The sequence below is a fragment of the Hyperolius riggenbachi genome, chromosome 4, assembly GCF_040937935.1.
Source record: "Hyperolius riggenbachi isolate aHypRig1 chromosome 4, aHypRig1.pri, whole genome shotgun sequence".
In the NCBI taxonomy this organism is placed as follows: Eukaryota; Metazoa; Chordata; class Amphibia; order Anura; family Hyperoliidae; genus Hyperolius; species Hyperolius riggenbachi.
This window is the reverse complement of record NC_090649.1, coordinates 228,806,760-228,826,081: the sequence shown is the minus strand read 5'-3', so window position 1 is coordinate 228,826,081 and position 19,322 is coordinate 228,806,760. Positions and strand designations below refer to the sequence as shown.

Below are 19,322 nucleotides of genomic sequence, written 5' to 3'. Positions count from 1 at the left end.
GTTTTTCACTGTTTCTTTGATGTATAAGTGCTTCAGAAAATAGGACTGTCTCCCACCCAAGTTGGGTCAGAGAGCTCAAAGATCTTTTGCGTATATAACTGAAGTTTTTTTTAATTCTTCCTGTACTGGAAACAATATGAGACTCTTTCCTTTGCTACGTATGATTTTTTTCTTAGCTTTACTACACATACAAATCATTATATCATAAGTTTATTTTCACTTCAGATTCCCTTTAAGCATCCAGATGTGAACCCCCTGCATAATTTTTTGCCCTCAAAGCCTTATTTGCAATCTGCTAATAGGCCAGATATGACATGATGTGTTTTCCTGTAACCTGCTTCTCTAAAACTGCATGAAGCAAATGTTCAGCTGTTACAAAAAAAAAACGAGAGCCCCAAATGCGTTTCTTGTCAGCAGACAGCAGCCAGGTAACTGTAAACTTAAAGCCCATTTCAAGGAATGTATTTCTTTACACTGTCTTCTCCACCCCCCTTTCCTACTAACCTAATTGTAAATTGTTTACTCTCTAAACTACCTCCTCTCTCCCATAACACATATACTTCCCTCCATACTACATATACAGGTAGTCCTCAGTTAACCAACGAGATAGGGACTGTCGGCTCGTCCTTAACCTGAATCTGTCCTTAAGTAGGGACAGCCCCATTTGCCCCCGTTTTTAATGCAGAGTAAGTGCAGCGGAAGGTAGATAGAGAACATCTCACCTGATCCTCGGCAGTAGAAGGTCCCATCGTGCTGCCTGGAAGCTGCGTGGCCCATCCTCTTGCTCCGTCCACTGTCCTCCCGGCGGCTTCACACTCGAAGCATAATGAGGCATCAGGAGGCGCCGCCACTAGGTGACTTTTCCTGATTGCGTCATTATGTGACGCTGCTGGGAGGACCGTGGACAGAGCGAGAGGACGAGCTGCGCAGCTTTCGGGCAGCACGATGGGACCCTCTACCGCCGAGGATCAGGTGAGATAGTTACATAGTTATTTTGGTTGAAAAAAGGCATACGTCCATCGAGTTCAACCAGTATAAAGTACAACACCAACCTGCTCCCTCACATATCCCTGTTGATCCAGAGGAAGGCAAAAAAACCCTTACAAGGCATGGTCCAATTAGCCCCAAAAGGGAAAAATTCCTTCCCGACTCCAGATGGCAATCAGATAAAATCCCTGGATCAACATCATTAGGCATTACCTAGTAATTGTTGCCATGGATGCCTTTCAACGCAAGGAAAGCATCTAAGCCCTCTTTAAATGCAGGTATAGAGTTTGCCATAACAACTTCCTGTGACAATGCATTCTACATCTTAATCACTCTTACTGTAAAGAACCCTTTCCTAAATAAATGGCTAAAACGTTTTTCCTGCATGCGCAAATCATGTCCTCTAGTCCTTTGAGAAGGCCTAGGGACAAAAAGCTCATCCGCCAAGCTAATATATTGCCCTCTGATGTATTTACTGTATACATGTTAATTAGATCACCTCTAAGGCGTCTTTTCTCTAGACTAAATAAACCCAGTTCAACTAACCTTTCTTGGTAAGTGAGACCTTCCATCCCATGTATCAATTTTGTTGCTCGTCTCTGCACCTGTCCTTGTAACGATCGGTGTAACACAGAGAGGGTCTGATTACCGGTGATCTGCAGTATCACCGAGAATGCAGAATATACCCGATTATTGATGATCTGCAGTATCACCGATAATCAGATATATATTCTAACCTCTGGACACCTGAGGGATAAGAGTGTTTTGGTGTAACAGTAATACTTTGAGTATTGCACCTTAGGAGAAGGTACAGAATCAGTAAGGAGTACTGCACAGAAGTAAGTTCCTTCCGTATGCCTAGACTCTCCCAGGGGAGGAGCTAGGCTGAGGATAGGAAGGACAGATCGTGAGTGACACCAGAGAGAGGGTGTCACTAACAGGTCTGGGAACTGCCTCTAACAGTGAGGCCAGTTCTCGAGGTCGGGCAATCCAGGTCGTTAACACACAGACAGATACGGTACAGATTCAGGAGACAGATACGGGATCCAATAAACAGGCAGGGTTTGGCAACAGAGTATCAGAATAGCGGGGTACAGAATCAAGAGGCAAATACAGAGTCCAGGAACGAGCAGAGTTTGGCAACAGGATATCAGAGATAGCAAGGTACAGAATCAGAGTTCAGCAGGATAGTCAGGCAGGCAGAAGGTCATAACAAATAATACAGTTCAATATTCCTAACGCTAAGGTGTGAGGTCCGTGATCATCAACACCTGTGGAAACTATGCTAGAACACAGATACAGACAAGGCCTGAGTGCTACCACGTAGTGATCGCAACGCCAGACACCAGAGGAATGACCAGCACCCAGTATATATACACCAGTACTCTCCAGCACCTCCCTTAAGTGCTGGACCAATGAAAGTTGCTGCAATTGTCAGCTGACCAGCCTGGTCAGCTGACCCTCCTCTGACTGCCATAAAGGCCCTGCCTCTCCGCGTCCTCCTGAACCAGTGTGGACTATCAGTCCCAGCCACACCAGTCATGTGTTGTAATGTTGTTGCTGTATGGGATGCGGAATCCGCCGCCACGCTGTCTGAGCGTGCGGCGTTTCCTCCGCATCCCGCCCCACTGAGAGAAGCAGGCCCATGCGTACAAACCGCCGCGTCAGACGCGGCGGTTTCTCCGCGTTCTGCTCCACGTTTCAGTCCTCTATCTATCTTCTGCTGTGCTTACTCTGCATTAAAAACGGTGCAGAAGAGGTAGTTCCCGGCGGCGTGACGTCATTGCAGCTCGTCGGCGGGCATTTGTATCGGCGGGTCATTCGTAAGTCAGGCGTTCGTAAACCGAGGACTACCTGTACTCCCCTCTTTGGGCCCACAGCTAAATGGTTATCTGAGCCTACCAGTCAGGAGAGTGAAGCTACTCCAAGCCACTTCAGCTCTGAATTATGCTGTCCTCGCTTCTCCTGCTCCTTCACAACCTGAGCCACATCCAAAGAACAATCATGTTTTTCCCACATTACCCACATTACACATTATTTGTGATTAAAAAGTTTATTTTAGAAAGTGTAATGTAATTTTTTGACATGATTTTGTTTTGAAACTTTTATTATACTCAAAATGGATACTAGACCCTTGCTTGCCGGATTTTAGTAAGTTGCAAGCAAAAATGTCACGAAGATTAATTGAACCCCTTTTTGCACAGAAATCCTGCAGAAATTGAATGCTAGGGAAGTTAAACATTAATTTGGGTGTCCCAATGAATATAATTAAGGTGGGATGAGAGAGATCTAACTTTGGGTTAGTTAGGAGAGGGATGGGAGGGAGCATTGTGTCAAATCAGTTATAAGTGTTGATTGCATTTAAACATTGTCACTATTACCATGACTTTGTTCAGTGCTACTTTCTTAAATTGACATTAGTTCTGCTTTAAAGGGAGTCAGAGCTCAGGAAAATAAAAAGATTTATACATACCTGGGGCTTCCTCCAGCCCCATATGCTCCGATTACTCTCATGCCGCCGTCCTCAGTCTTTTGCAGCTCCGGTACCAGGTGCCCACACTTCCAGCAGTTGGAGCCAGTCTATGCAGGAGAAGTGCACTCTTTGCGTATCTCTCCAGCAGCTGCTGAAGAGATACATAAAGAACGCACTTCTCTTACGTCAGACTGCCTCTGACTGTTGGAAGTGTGGGACGTGGACCCCGGTACTGGTACTGCTGAAGACTGAGGATGGTGGTGTGGGAGTGATCAGAGAAAAGAGGGCTGGAGGAAGCCCCAGGTATGTATAAATCTTTTTATTTTTCTGATCTCTGCTACACTTTAAGCTCCTCATTGGCCTGGTATACTGCATTCATGTAAGAAAACATAGCCAGAGACCGTACATACATATCATGTAAGATCATACACCTCTCTGATAGTATTGCATGATATTTAACCACTTAGGACCGCCCCCAGCCGATGGGCGGCGGCAAAGTCCGGGCCCAAACGACCGCAATACGCCCATCGGCGGGGGCGGCTGCGGGCGTTGCTATGCGGCGATCGCGTCATTCGTGACGCGATCAGCCGCCGGGGACTGGCTCCGCCCCCCGTTCGCTGTAACCTGCCGGCCGTTCGGAAGCGCCGGCGGGTTACTAGCACCCGGATCGCCGCATGTACTTTGTATAATAGGCTTTGTAATGTATACAAAGCCTATTATACTGGCTGCCTCCTGCCCTGGTGGTCCCAGTGTCCGAGGGACCACCAGGGCAGGCTGCAGCCATCCTAGTCTGCACCCAAGCACACTGATTTCCCCCCCCCCTTCCCCCTGATCGCCCACAGCACCCCTCAGACCCCCCCCCCTGCCCACCCCCAAGACCACTGTTTGCACCCAGTCACCCCCCTAATCACCCATCAATCACTCCCTGTCACTATCTGTCAATGCTAATTTTTTTTTAGTCCCTAATCTGCCCCCTACTCCCTCCTGATCACCCCCCACCCCTCAGATTCTCCCCAGACCCCCCCCCCCCCCCAGACCCCCCCCCCCCCGTGTACTGTATGCATCTATCCCCCCTGATCACCTGTCAATCACCCATCAATCACCCGTCAATCACCCCATGTCACTGCCACCCATCAATCAGCCCCTAACCTGCCCCTTGCGGGCAATCTGATCACCCACCCACACCAATAGATCACCCGCAGATCCGACATCAGATCACCTCCCAAGTGCAGTGTTTACATCTCTTCTCTCCTCTAAACACCAACTAATTACCCATCAATCACCCCCTATCACCACCTGTCACTGTTACCCATCAGATTAGACCCTAATCTGCTCCTTGCGGGCACCCAATCACCCGCCCACACGCTCAGATTGCCCTCAGACCCCCCCTTATCAATTCGCCAGTGCAATATTTACATCTTTTATTCCCTGTAATAACCCACTGATCACCTGTCAATCACCTATCAATCACCCATCAATCACCCCCTGTCACTGCCACCCATCAATCACCCCCTGTCACTGCCACCCATCAATCACCCCCCTGTCACTGCCACCCATCAATCAGCCCCTAACCTGCCCCTTGCGGGCAATCTGATCATCCACCCACACCAATAGATCGCCCGCAGCTCCGACATCAGATCACCTCCCAAGTGCAGTGTTTACATCTCTTCTCTCCTCTAAACACCCACTAATTATCCATCAATCACCCCCTATCACCACCTGTCACTGTTACCCATCAGATTAGACCCTAATCTGCCCCTTGCGGGCACCCAATCACCCGCCCACACGCTCAGATTTCCCTCAGACCCCCCTTATCAATTCGCCAGTGCAATATTTACATCTGTTATTCCCTGTAATAACCCACTGATCACCTGTCTATCACCCATCAATCACCCCCTGTCACTGCCACCCATCAATCACCCCCTGTCACTGCCACCCATCAATCAGCCCCTAACCTGCCCCTTGTGGGCAATCTGATCACCCACCCACACCAATAGATCGCCCGCAGATCCGACATCAGATCACCTCCCAAGTGCAGTGTTTACATCTCTTCTCTCCTCTAAACACCCACTAATTACCCATCAATCACCCATCAATCACCCCCTATCACCACCTGTCACTGTTACCCATCAGATTAGACCCTAATCTGCCCCTTGCGGGCACCCAATCACCCGCCCACACCTCAGAACGCCCTCAGACCCCAGCCCTGATCACCTCGCTAGTGCATTGCTTGCATCTATTTTCCCCCTCTAATCACACCTTGAGACACCCATCAATCACCTCCTGTCACCCCCTAGCACACCTACCCATCAGATCAGGCCCTAATTTGCCCCGTGTGGGCTCCTGATCACTCAGCCAAACCCTCAGATCCCCCTCAGACCCCCTTCCAATCACCTCCCCAGTGCATTGATTGCATCTATTTTCCCCTCTAGCCGCCCCCTGAGACACCCATCAATCACCTCCTGTCACCCCCCTAGCACTCCTATCCATCAGATCAGGCCCAATACATCCTGTCATCTAAGAGGCCACCCTGCTTATGACCGGTTCCACAAAATTTGCCCCCTCATAGACCACCTGTCATCAAAATTTGCAGATGCTTATACCCCTGAACAGTCATTTTGAGAAATTTGGTTTCCAGACTACTCACAGTTTTGGGCCCGTAAAATGCCAGGGCAGTATAGAAACCCCACAAGTGACCCCATTTTAGAAAGAAGACACCCCAAGGTATTCTGTTAGGTGTATGATGAGTTCACAGAAGATTTTATTTTTTGTCAAAAGTTAGCGGAAATTGGATTTTTATTGTTTTTTTCACAAAGTGTCATTTTTCACTAACTTGTGACAAAAAATAAAATCTTCAATGAACTCACCATACCCCTAACGGAATACCTTGGGGTGTATTCTTTCTAAAATGGGATCACTTGTGGGGTTCCTATACTGCCCTGGCATTTTAGGGGCCCTAAACCGTGAGGAGTAGTCTAGAAAACAAATGCCTCAAAATGACCTGTGAATAGGACGTTGGGCCCCTTAGCGCACCTAGGCTTCAAAAAAGTGTCACACATGTGGTATCGCCATACTCAGGAGAAGTAGTATAATGTGTTTTGTGGTGTATTTTTACACATACCCATGCTGGGTGGGAGAAATCTCTCTGTAAATGGACAATTGTGTGTAAAAAAAATCAAAAATGTGTCATTTACAGAGATATTTCTCCCACCCAGCATGGTTATATGTAAAAATACACCACAAAACACATTGTACTACTTCTTCTGAGTACGGCGATACCACATGTGTGACACTTTTTTGCAGCCTAACTGTGCTAAGGGGCCCAAAGTCCAAGGAGTACCTTTAAGATTTCACAGGTAGTTTTGAGACATTTGGGTTCAAGACTACTCCTCACGGTTTAGGGCCCCTAAAATGCCAGGGCAGTATAGGATTACCCATATCCATGCTGGGTGGGAGAAATCTCTCTGTAAATGGCAATTGTGTGTAAAAAAAAATCAAATAATTGTCATTTACAGAGATATTTCTCCCACCCAGCATCTGTATGTGTAAAAATACACCCCAAAACACATTATACTACTTCTCCTGAGTACGGCGGTACCACATGTGTGGCACTTTTTTGCACCCTAAGTGCGCTAAGGGGCCCAAAGTCCAATGAGTACCTTTAGGATTTCACAGGTCATTTTGCGACATTTGGTTTTAAGACTACTCCTCACGGTTTAGGGCCCGTAAAATGCCAGGGCAGTATAGGAACCCCACAAATGACCCCATTTTAGAAAGAAGACACCCCAAGGTATTCCGTTAGGAGTATGGTGAGTTCATAGAAGATTTTATTTTTTGTCACAAGTTAGCGGAAAATGACACTTTGTGAAAAAAAAACAATTAAAATCAATTTCCGCTAACTTGTGACAAAAAAAAATCTTCTATGAACTCACCATACTCCTAACGGAATACCTTGGGGTGTCTTCTTTCTAAAATGGGGTAATTTGTGGGGTTCCTATACTGTCCTGGCATTTTAGGGGCCCTAAACCGTGAGGAGTAGCCTAATTGTAAGCACCTCTGTAAAGCCTAAAGATGCTCATTGGACTTTGGGCCCCTTAGCGCAGTTAGGGTGCAAAAAAGTGCCACACATGTGTTATCATCGTACTCAGGAGAAGTAGTATAATGTGTTTTGGGGTGTATTTTTCCACATACCCATGCTGAGTGGGAGAAATATCTCTATAAATAGACAATTGTGTGTAAAAAAATAAAAAAATTGACATTTACGGAGATATTTCTCCCACCCAGCATGAGTATGTGTAAAAATACACCCCAAAACACATTATACTACTTCTCCTGAGTACGGCAATACCACATGTGTGGCACTTTTTTGCAGCCTAACTGCGCTAAGGGGCCCAAAGTCCAATGAGCATCTTTAGGCTTTACAGAGGTGCTTACAATTAGGCACCCCCCAAAATGCCAGGACAGTGAACACACCCCACAAATGACCCCATTTTGGAAAGTAGACACTTCAAGGTATTCAGAGAGGAGCATAGTGAGTCCGTGGCAGATTTCATTTTTTTTTGTCGCAAGTTAGAAGAAATGGAAACTTTTTTTTTTTTTGTCACAAAGTGTCATTTTCCGTTAACTTGTGACAAAAAATAAAATCTTCTATGAACTCACCATGCCTCTCACTGAATACTTTGGGATGTCTTCTTTCCAAAATGGGGTCATTTGGGGGGTATTTGTACTATCCTGGAATTTTAGCCCCTCATGAAACCTGACAGGTGCGCAGAAAATTATGAACAAACACACCTGATTTCATCAGTATAACACATTCAAAGGATATATATGTGTTATACAGGTGCGCAGAAAAGTCAGAGATGCTTGAAAATGGGAAAATTCACTTTTGGGACCATAGTTTGTAAACGCTATAACTTTTACCCAATCCAATAAATATACACTGAATGTTTTTTTTTTTTTATCAAAGACATGTAGCAGAATAACTTTCGCGCTCAAATGTATAGGAAATTTTACTTTATTTGAAAAATGTCAGCACAGAAAGTTAAAAAAGTCATTTTTTTGACAAAATTCATGTCTTTTTTGATGAATATAATAAAAAGTAAAACTCGCAGCAGCAATTAAATAGCACCAAAAGAAAGCTGTATTAGTGACAAGAAAAGGAGGTAAAATTTCTTTAGGTGGTAGGTTGTATGACCGAGCAATAAACCGTGAAAGCTGCAGTGGTCTGAATGGAGAAAAAGGCTCTGGTCCTTAAGGGGCGAAAAGACTGTGGTCCTCAAGTGGTTAAGTATCTGCCGGTATTTCTCAGCATTGAGAACACCATTAATCCTGTTGAAATCTCCAACTCCATTTGCATTAAGGCAGCTCTTAACGTTCAAGTAACCTCCACCATGCTTCCCTGTTGCCTGCAGACACTCATTATTGTACCACACAAACTGCCTCCTGCTACAGCCAAATAGTTCATATTTTGACTCATCAGTCCAGAGCCCCTACTGCCATTTTTCTGCACCCCAGTTCCTATGTTTTCATGCATACTTGAGTCACTTGGCCTTGTTGACATGTCGGAAATATTGCTTTTTGGCTACAACTCTTCCATGAAGACCACTTTTGGCCAGACTTCTCTAGACTGTAGATTCGTGTACCTGGGTCCCACTGGTTTCTGACATTTCAGAGCTGATGGCACTGCTGGAATCTTCCGACTTTGAAGGGTAATAAGCTTGATGTGTCTTTCATCTGCTGCACTAAGTTTTCTTGGCTAATCACTGCATCTACAATCCTCAGTGTTGTTTCTTTGTGCTTCTTCTTTGAGCTTCTTCAAAAGAGCTTGAACAGCACATCTTAAAACCCCAGTCTGTTTTGAAATGCTCTGCTGATGCAGTATAACTACCATATTCAATTCATTTTTTCTCATGCGTTTTCTCCTAGGTGATATTTTCACACCTTGTCAATAAAGTGCCTTTTAAGCCACCAGCAAGCAAGACAATACTCAAAATAATTATGATATTACTGTTCCCCTTCTTTTTGGTACTTTTTCAATTGCAAAGTGTTGAAAGGTTATTTTAAAAAAGAAGTTGGAAAACTATCTCCTAGGAGAAAACTCAGGAGAAAAACTTGATTGCGTATGCGTATTTATATTGCATTCAATTTTTCTCCTGAGTTTTCTTCAATTAGTTGATTTTTTCATCTTCTCTTTAAAATACGTTTTCAGCATTTTCTAATTAAAATAGTACCAAAAAGTAGGTAAAAAAACAACTAACAAAACTATTTTACATTTTCTTGCTTGCTGGTGGATAAAAAAGCATTTTATGGACAAGGTGTAAAAATATCACCTAGGAAATAACTCAGGAGAAAAGTTATTTTGATATTGGCCCTAATAGAGATACAACATGAGCTAAGATGGATATGGAATGGTTTTGTGCATCAACCCCACTATGTTACAAATTCTTGAAATATAATTTATGATTACTTGTATAATTACTATATTCTTACATTTATTAATATAACTACTTGTATATATTGAGTATGTATTGAATGTTCATGTATTACTATCCACTGCTGATTCAGATTATGTGATGAAAGGAGCGACTCAAATGTAATCCTATAACAAAATGAATTGGTAGTTAACTTAACCTTTTTTAATAATACAAGTACTAACACAGCTACAGTTATCGTATTTATAATGTGTGCAATGTAAACATAAATACACAGAGTACACAGTCTTGCAGATAAGACAGTTACATGTATGAAACTATTCTAGTATATAGTAGCTAAGTAGCTAAAAACAGAATAGAAGACAAAATAGGTGAATGTATTGTGCCATAACATACCGTAATCAGATGAGAATTTGACACATAGATTACACTTATAATGAAACAAGTCACTCAGTTCTAGTCCATAGTATCCACAGAAAGTGCAAGAGACAAGGCAGAGTTAGATGAGCATATGTGGAACTAACATTAATATCTATCACCCCGTACAGGCTACAAGGCACTCCACTCTAATCCATGGTATTGACCTACGGAGAACATAAGAGACATGACAAAGCCAGATGAGTGTACATGGATCTCATGTTAATATATATTGGAAGGACACTTCCTTCATCAGGACTTAATTTGACATGGTGAGTGCAATCCATGCATGCCATGCTAATGTAATGAGGTTTCGCTGTGATTATAACACCTCTGGTTTGTTTTCTAGTCACTTCCAATGCACAGCAGTTATGCCTGGGCAAAAGAAGAAATCTCTGGGTAAGTTTTCTATATCCCTTTTAAGCATTTTATTTGGCATGTATGCTAAAAGTAAAAATCATACAGCATTAAAAGAGGACACACTTGCTAGTACACAAGTTAATTTTAGTTACAAGATAATTTAAAAGTGCAAAATGTTATGGCTGCTATAATTGTCTAGTTTATATTCAACAAAAGTCAAACTTTGCTTTTTGAATTTTGATCCAGCATTAGATTTGAAATAATAACACAAACAAAAATAGCATGGAAAGAAATATGGACCCCTATTTTCTTGCGCAACCTTTGAGGCAATCGCTGAAAGCAAGTGATTTATGTAACTCTCAGTAAGACTTCTGTACCCACCAAAAAGTAGGTTGGCCTAAAAGCTTCCTGAGCACATCTTTAGTCCTGTCAGGTGATCTTTGCAGAATGTTTGTTTACTGAAGGTTCCTGAAGCAAGTACAAAATCTACCCAGGGCCGGGTAGGTGAAACATTTGCATCAGGCAAAGAGATTACAGGGGCAGCATTTTTGTACTGTGTTTACACTAACAGCATGCAGTCAGGGTAGGAGGAAAAGTGAGAGGAGAGTGAGGTGAAGAGGTCATTATTGGTAAAAAGAAGCTTATTGTGCTGTGTGAGGAATGACAGTGAGTGAGGAAGGGGGAGGCAGGAGAGCAGCAGTGTTTCATTTGACTTGCACAGCAGATGGGGGAAGGTGGCACTGCTGTCCTGAATGGCATGGCTGAGGGATCATTCCAATTTGGAGGAAGGGGAGGCATGGCAGCCTCAGGCAGAAAAAAAAAGTCTGGAACCAGCCCTGAATCTACCTGGTCTCCCAAAATGCTCTAGGAGGAGAATTCCACAAATCTAATCAGCCTAAGCTAAACATCCCCAAGGGGGGCAGGGGGGGGGGGGCAGGGTTGCATACCAATATACCGCAATATAAGGCTAGAGGGAGTATTTCTGATGCTGACACCAGGATAATAAGAATGGATTAACGTAAAAATTTGTGAAAATTAATCCATAGAAATATTTCTGCTATTTTTCCTTTCCTGACATTTTGCATATGCTGTTTGGCTTGGTGAAATAATGGCTGCGATGCTCAGACTGGGTATTTTTTCTTTAATTTCAGTTTGTTCTGGATATTTGTTTTCATAGTTCTCCTGCTGATTATACATTTTTCACTCCTGCCTGGGCTTTGGAAAATTAATTTCAATCTCCAAGCGTAAATTCTATAAAAACAATCCACATAATTGAGGTTCTGACTAAAGTGTCACAAATGGTAAAATTTACTGAATTTGTTGCTTCATAAATTACTAATGAAATGTTTTCCTCCCCTGGTCTTTTTAATTACAAACAGACAAATAATTAACTACATTTGTGGGGATGATGTAAATAAATCCTTTGCTGAATTTTATTATCTCAGCAGATCTAGAAAATGCATCAAAACAGCCAATCTAAAATGTACTTTCTATTTTATAGTCTGCCAGCCTTGTTTCCACAGAATAAGAAAACAAATGAATATACTTTATAAAGAAACTATATTTGTAAGACAAAAATGAAGGAAGGGTCGCTAAAACCACCACATGTATCTATCCAATCCGGAGCAGATAACTGATTATGTCACATACTCAGTGTTGCTCGGATACAATCCGTGATCATGGCATAGCCGAAATTTACGAGCATTTTTTCAATATCAGAAATCATGATTGGAATCCATGATCGGGAATCAATCAAGGTATTCAATCACGGATGCCGCCTTTATTTTGCGTATTCAGCCCATGATCACGGAAAAAATATCTGTGATTATAAGCTGAAAAACCGTTGACTTTAGCGGTTAATAGCAAAGCCCCTTAAATGATATAAATACCAAATTTGCAGGATATGTTAAGTAGAACAGTGTGAAATGTGAAAACATTTTTTTTTCAAAAAGACCTTATAGTTTTTGAGATAAGGGGTAAAGGATCAAAAAGGTTCAAAGGAAAATAGTATACATTTAAATCTGGTAAATAACAGTTAATGTATTTTCTGCATTTACATGTATACTTTTTTCCTTTGAAATTTCAGTTGAACCTTTCAAATCGATTATCTCAAAAACTATAAGGTGTTTTTGAAAAAAAAATAGTTTTCCCTTGTTCCCACTGTACTTAACATATCCTGCAAATTTGGTGTTTATAGCTTTGCTGTTAACCGCTAAAGTCGGCGGGTTTTGGCGGTATTTAATCACCAATACTTTTTCATTGGAAACTTTAAATTCAATTTTCTCAAAAACTATAAGGTCTTTTTGAAAAAATGTATAATCCATGCAATTTTGGTGATTGTAGCATGTATGGGAGCTTTGCTATTAACGTTAAAGTCAAATCCGGATCACGAACCCGTGAGCACGTATTTTACAGGCATTCACGGATAAAATCTGAGTTGAATTTGTCAGTCAGTTTGAAATCCAGATCGATCACAATCACACCTTATCCAGATTTTAGGACTTTCGTGGCCGGATTTATTCGAACCGTGATCGGGGGTATCCGAGCAACACTACACATACATGTCTTTTAAATCCAGACTGAAAACCCACCTGTTCAGTTTGGCATTTGCAGAAATATAACTTCTGTTGTGTGAATACTTCATCCTACTAATTACTGAATCTGAGAGAGCCTAAGCGCTTTAAGTCCTATGGGAGAAAAGTGCTATAGAAATGTTATTGTATTGTATTGTATATCATATTTATGATTAAGAAGGCATGCCTGCTCCGATACGCTTGAGCTGTTTTGCTGTGTGTCCACAGATTTGCAATAAAGATTGGACAGTTACTGAGCCATCGGTGTAGCAGGACATCTTTTTCTTAAAGACAACTATATTTGTAAGACCTTAAAGCAATGCTGTGAGGATCCAACTATGGAAGCCATTACCAAATGTGTTTCAAAGCTCCAGGGCTTTTCATTGTAGAAACTTATGGCAGAACATTGAAGGGAGAACATATTCCAAATATATACTGTGACATAAGTCAAAATCCAAGTCAGGTGTGTTATATTAACCGTCTCCAGATGGTAGAAGTGAGAATCTAGCCCACGTCTGCGGTTCTCTATCTCTGATGTGGCATAGATTCTACACTGCAGCTTTCTGTAGTCCCGAGCCAAACGCTGATTGGTGCACCTACAGACTCAGCTGTTGTGTGACAGCTTCATTCTATCGGTAAGTTGCCAGATTCACTGGCTCCTTACCAGATGATAACTGTGAGCCAATTATTGATAACTGTGAGCCAATAAGTCGGGCAGTACTGTGGACATTGACACTGTATATGTGGTCACCATCCATCGAACAGGCTACCCATTAAAGCATATCCATTGCACCAGACATGCTATTATTATTATTATTATTTATTGTATTTACAAAGCGCCAACATATTACGCAGCGCTGGACATTGGGATTTTGCAGTTTGTTTTTTTGCATCAGAGACAGTGAATACATTTTAAACGCATATTTGTGAATGGATCCTATTAATAACAATTAATCTTTACACATGTCTGTTTATCCACTGGTCCCCTATCTGGAAAATTGTACTTTTTTATGTGGAACTCAGCCTAACTCAGTTACATAAATTAAATATCTCAGTTGAAATCTGTTTTATGCAGGGTAAAGTTATTCATTTTGTAGTATTAGCAGTCAGATACTCTAATATAAACAAAATTCTTGCGCTCCTGGTCTCAGGCAATCACATACAGATGCTTCCTCCTCAATGTATGTACTGCGACGCTCCGTTATAGGGTTGCTTGGAAAAATGGTCTCTAGGTAAAAGAGGAGCGCGCCATAGTGCATTACATCAAGAGAGGGAAATTTATTGTATTACAAGTTATACTCACAAAGGTACAGATAAAAAGCGCGTGTCAGCGGACAGCCAACCGCTTCAGCTCAGTGGAGGATGACGCGCTGTGGCCGGCAGCGCGGGTCCCGATCGTCTGGGTACCGTCTCACTGGAGGTGGGCGTGGCTTGACGCTTGCACTATGGCGCGCTCCTCTTTTACCTAGATACTCTAATATGCAGGGTCACTGATGCTGTCTCCAATTTCCCTACAATTTACATAAAGGAAATACTATTTACATAAAGGATACATTTACTTAAAGGAAAGGAAAGTTCTCCATATGGGTGTATTTCCGGAACATTGATATAGTCTGACAGGATGCAAACAAAAGTTGCAAATCCAAAATTATGGACAATCTTTAAAAAAATGGGCCACTTTTATAGTGAACCTGAAGAGATATGTGACATGATGAGATGAACATAGTTACTTATAATACTAGTACTAGTAAGCCATTCTCTATAGACTCCCTGTTTTCCAGTACAGTAAGTTAAAACTTGAGTTGTTATTTATGCAAAAATAGCTTGTTGATAGCTTGTCAAATTCAGTCCCATTTCCTGAAAAGTAAATATAGGCTAAAGAAACAGTGAGATAAGGCTTCTAAAGAGGTTTAAGTGCAGAAAAGTTCAATGGATCATTACTTCTCTTTCAGTTTAACCAAGTAGAGTGTCGATTCTACACAGCAACTGACAGTCTGATACAGTCTTAAAAATGAAGCCAATAAACTAAAAATAAAAATATTAGATTAATTTCCATGTTACTTATGTTCTATGTATCATTCATTCGTACTACGCATAGAATTTAATTATCTTATAAGTTTATTTTCACTTCAGGTTCACTTGTCGTCAAATGAGCACATGATCCTTCAGCCATGAGGAACCTTAGCAAATCAGGAACAATATATATAACAAGTGGTTTAGTATTTAATAAATATATATTTGACATGGGTGGTGTCATTAGGTCTGTAGTTACCTTTGGGACTGAAGAGGAAAGCATTTTATCAAATACAAAAAGCTTCCAAGAATACAACTTTATCTTAAACCTTCAGGAAATTGTGATATTGAAATTCCATGTTTGAGAAGAAAAGTAGTTGGAATAAGTAGAAAATGAATTTAAATGCTAATCAGAATGAAAATTGAAAATAAAAGTTACAGATTTTTTTCAGAATAGTGTTACCTTGTCTATCCATCAAAGTCTAAATTATTTCACAAATAGATTAAATTCTTTACAAACAATTTCATGTAGAGGTCCTGAGTTTGATGACCAACCCTTTTCATAGATCATACATGTTTTTATAATTTTTGTGGAAGAGTGTTCTGACAGTCTTGGCTTCTTCTCTGTATCTCCGTTGGTAGTCTGGTTCTATTGCTTTTTCTGCTCGAATAGGTAAAAGGCATTTACTAGCACAGGTAACAAGCATTTGCACAGGATTAGACTAGATGCATGAAACAGAAATTTGCCATACAGTATTTGGAATCTACTAAAATGTGCAGTCTCACTGCCTGCACAAATTAAGCACTCACTGCAAAACAGAAATTAATTTTACTTACTGCTTCCTCAGTTAGTCATCAAAGAAATGGAACTTGGGTCAGTTCTAGCTTCACACGTACATTGATGATATTGCTGCAGTTACATCTGTTTTTGTTGTTTTTTTGTTGTTGTTTGTTTTTTTACTTTCCAAAATATATTTTAAATAGTCATTTGTGTTATACTCACAATTCATTTATGTGCTTATGGATTTAGTTATAGGCAAATCTTCCTGTTTTTTTTTCCAGTCATTATTATGAACATCAAATTTGGTTGCAGACACAGATCTCTGAATATGTGGGTGCACCTGTGCTGTAAATAGTATGTGGGGCATTATCACACTGTGTATTTCATTACACAAATGTAATGTGTTCTACCAAGGAAACAAAGAACAAGCACTATAGTACAAAACATATACCGTATATACCGACCCGCGTATAAGCCATGGTACCCACTTTTCCCTCAGAACCAGGAAAAAAGTGATTGACTCGTGTAAAAGCCCCCTACCCAGAATAATCCCCTTCCACAGTAGCCAGACGTGCTCCCAGTACAAATCAGCCCCCCTCCCCATAGCCAGATGTGTCTCAAGGATGATACAGCTGTGTCTAAAGACGGCACTAAATAGCATCATAGATATTAAACACAGTGATTGCCACACAGGAAGAATCCCCAATCATTGCACGCTGAGACGCTGCTTGCATGCTCTGCTCTACAAGCCAGGGGACACAGGTAGTCTTGGGCAGAGCACTCTGCACACCATGTTGCAGGGGATGGAGGGCACAGACAGACCAGGGAGCCAGCTGGCAAGAACAGGATCACTAGTGGATGATCCTTACACTCCTCTGTCAGTAACAAAACCTGCTTCACCATCCGTTCTGCTCCACTGACTCACACATAAGCCGAGGGGGTAACTTTACTGCACATTTTTTTGTGCTGAAAAAATAGGCTTATATGCAAGTATAAAAGGTATTCATAAATATTAATCTTTTAGCCATCTAAAAATTTTCTTGCACCCCCAAACCCTAAAATATTCTTTCTTCCCCTGCCATCAAAAAGTACACACTACAGTGCATACATGCTGGTAACATTGTCTGCCTCTTAAACAAAGACATGTTGCTTCCATTAAAATGAATGCTAAAATACAACAGTCCATTTATATGTGGTAAAAAGGTGTCTAAATACCATATATACTTGAGTATAAGCAGGCCCGAGTATAAGTTAACCCCCTAACTTTTACCTAAAAAAAACAGGGAAAAATAATTGGCCCGAGTATAAGCCAGGCTAGAAATTGCAGAAGCTAAAAATATTCTCCACCGTACACCCTGTAAGCCCTACATGGGTAATCTAATAAAAAATACTTACTGCTAAAAATGTAAATCCTCAAATTCTGATCATTTACAGCTGAGCAGCCTTCTGATTTCTATGTACAGTATACAAAATGTTTCACACAGAACCAGCTACTCAGCCAGATAAAATTAATCAGCACCACCTTATGTGAGCAGTGAGGGGACATGTCCTTACTATCCCCACTCCCTCCCCAATCTACAAATTCCCCTGGCAGAATTCGGAGCAGTAAATTATTTTAAAATTAAACCCCCATCCCCGATGGCCCCCGCCACATGACCATTGCAAAAGTAACCCCCATGGAGGCTGATGTTCATGAGCAGAGACTTCTGACATCTAATGGACACTTGGGACTCTATTCAATGAATCCAGGAGATAATAGACTCCTACTACACTACATTCCCTAGCTGAATCAGTTACAAATGTAATGCTTGAATTGCAATGAATGTTTCAGATGCATGTGAAAATTGTAACTGGTCAAGCACATTAAACGAATCAACAGGGGTATAAGGTGGCTTTAGATCAGTGGTCCTCAAACTGAGGCCGGCGGGCCGAATGTGGCCCCCTGAGGCTTGTTTACCGGCCACACGCACACACGCACACACGCACACACGCGCACACACACACACACACACACACACACACACACACACACACACACAAATTGTATTACTTATAGATGCGGTCAGCTGCATATTTAAATATTGGTGATCCGCAAATAGATTATCAGTGCTGGCACCACCCCTCCACAGGGAAGCCAGAAAGCAGTACAGCTACTGTGAACAGCTCTGCCTCTTTCTGCTATGTTCCTGGAAGCATATTCTGTGACCTTGTGGGTTAAAGAGAGATGAAAGATTATTATCTAGATGGGGAAAGGGGGACTTGTTCTAATTCTGGAATACTGCAGTAGACAGTGCATTTAAATCCTTAACATGATTTAAAGATAAAATATGAAAAAAATCACTTCAGATTCTCTCTAACCCCTATTCAAGATGGCATTTTCAGAACAGCTGAGCTGACCTGCATTGGGCTTCACTGCCTGAAGAATACCAGTCCTCATGCTCCAGATTTCTGCCCCCTCTACTTACAGAGCTGTAGTTGGACCTTGTGAACTGATATTATTCAGGTGGCCCTACACATGCCAGTTTAGCTGTTCAGAGCATACCAGCCTATATGGGAACTATGGGTTTACAGAGACTTGGCGTAGGGAGGCTGAAAAAACTTGTTTCCAGGCCTCCACCCTCAGTCCTCCAAGATACCAAAATGCTGTCTTTTCTGCGCAGGAGAACATCGATTTTGCACACTTAAATGCAGTTCATACACTCTGATTTATTCAGCTTCAGGGTCCAGTATATATACACCTTCAGACAAGCATATGCAAATACAGGCATTGTTTCCATTTACAACTTTCCCACAAGACAGTTTCAGGGAAGTACAACTTTTAATCAATAAAACACATTTTAGCAGTGGGCTACCACTTCCCACTTCCCCTAACAGGACAGCTGCATATACACCACTGCAGCAAATAGAATACATATGATACCTCTTCCACTTTCCCTAGCAGAACAGCTGTGTATACCTATCAATAGAGTGTTATGCTGGGCATACACGGACAGTTTATGCGCAGGTATCGAGCCAGCGGCTCGATGTCGGCACGTCACCACTCTTTCGCGTGTGCGCACGGATTGATTCCCGCTTCAAGCGGGGAATCTATCCGGCGGGTCATCAGACCTGTCGGACATTATGAATCGAGCCATCAGCGGCTTGATTGATAAGGAAAAAACTTGCTGTGTATGCCTAGCATTATAGAGGGTTATCTCCTGGCCCTTTGTAAGTGATAATGGACATCTGTGTTACAACTCTGAGGTAATGAATGGATGCAAAGGCAGTGGTGTTTGATGGTGTTTGGT

The 19,322-nt window shown here is 41.9% G+C and overlaps 1 protein-coding gene across 3 annotated transcripts in view; it reads left to right on the top strand.

Moving 5' to 3' along the window:
* KHDRBS2 (KH RNA binding domain containing, signal transduction associated 2) overlaps positions 1-19,322 on the top strand; it is a 588,641-nt gene that overhangs the window by 542,204 nt on the left and 27,115 nt on the right. For all 3 annotated transcript variants that reach the window (XR_011031441.1, XR_011031439.1, XR_011031440.1), the window contains 2 exons: positions 10,440-10,580; positions 10,658-10,707. The gene's annotated coding sequence lies outside the window, so the exon portion shown is untranslated. The remainder of the gene's footprint in view (positions 1-10,439; positions 10,581-10,657; positions 10,708-19,322) is intronic.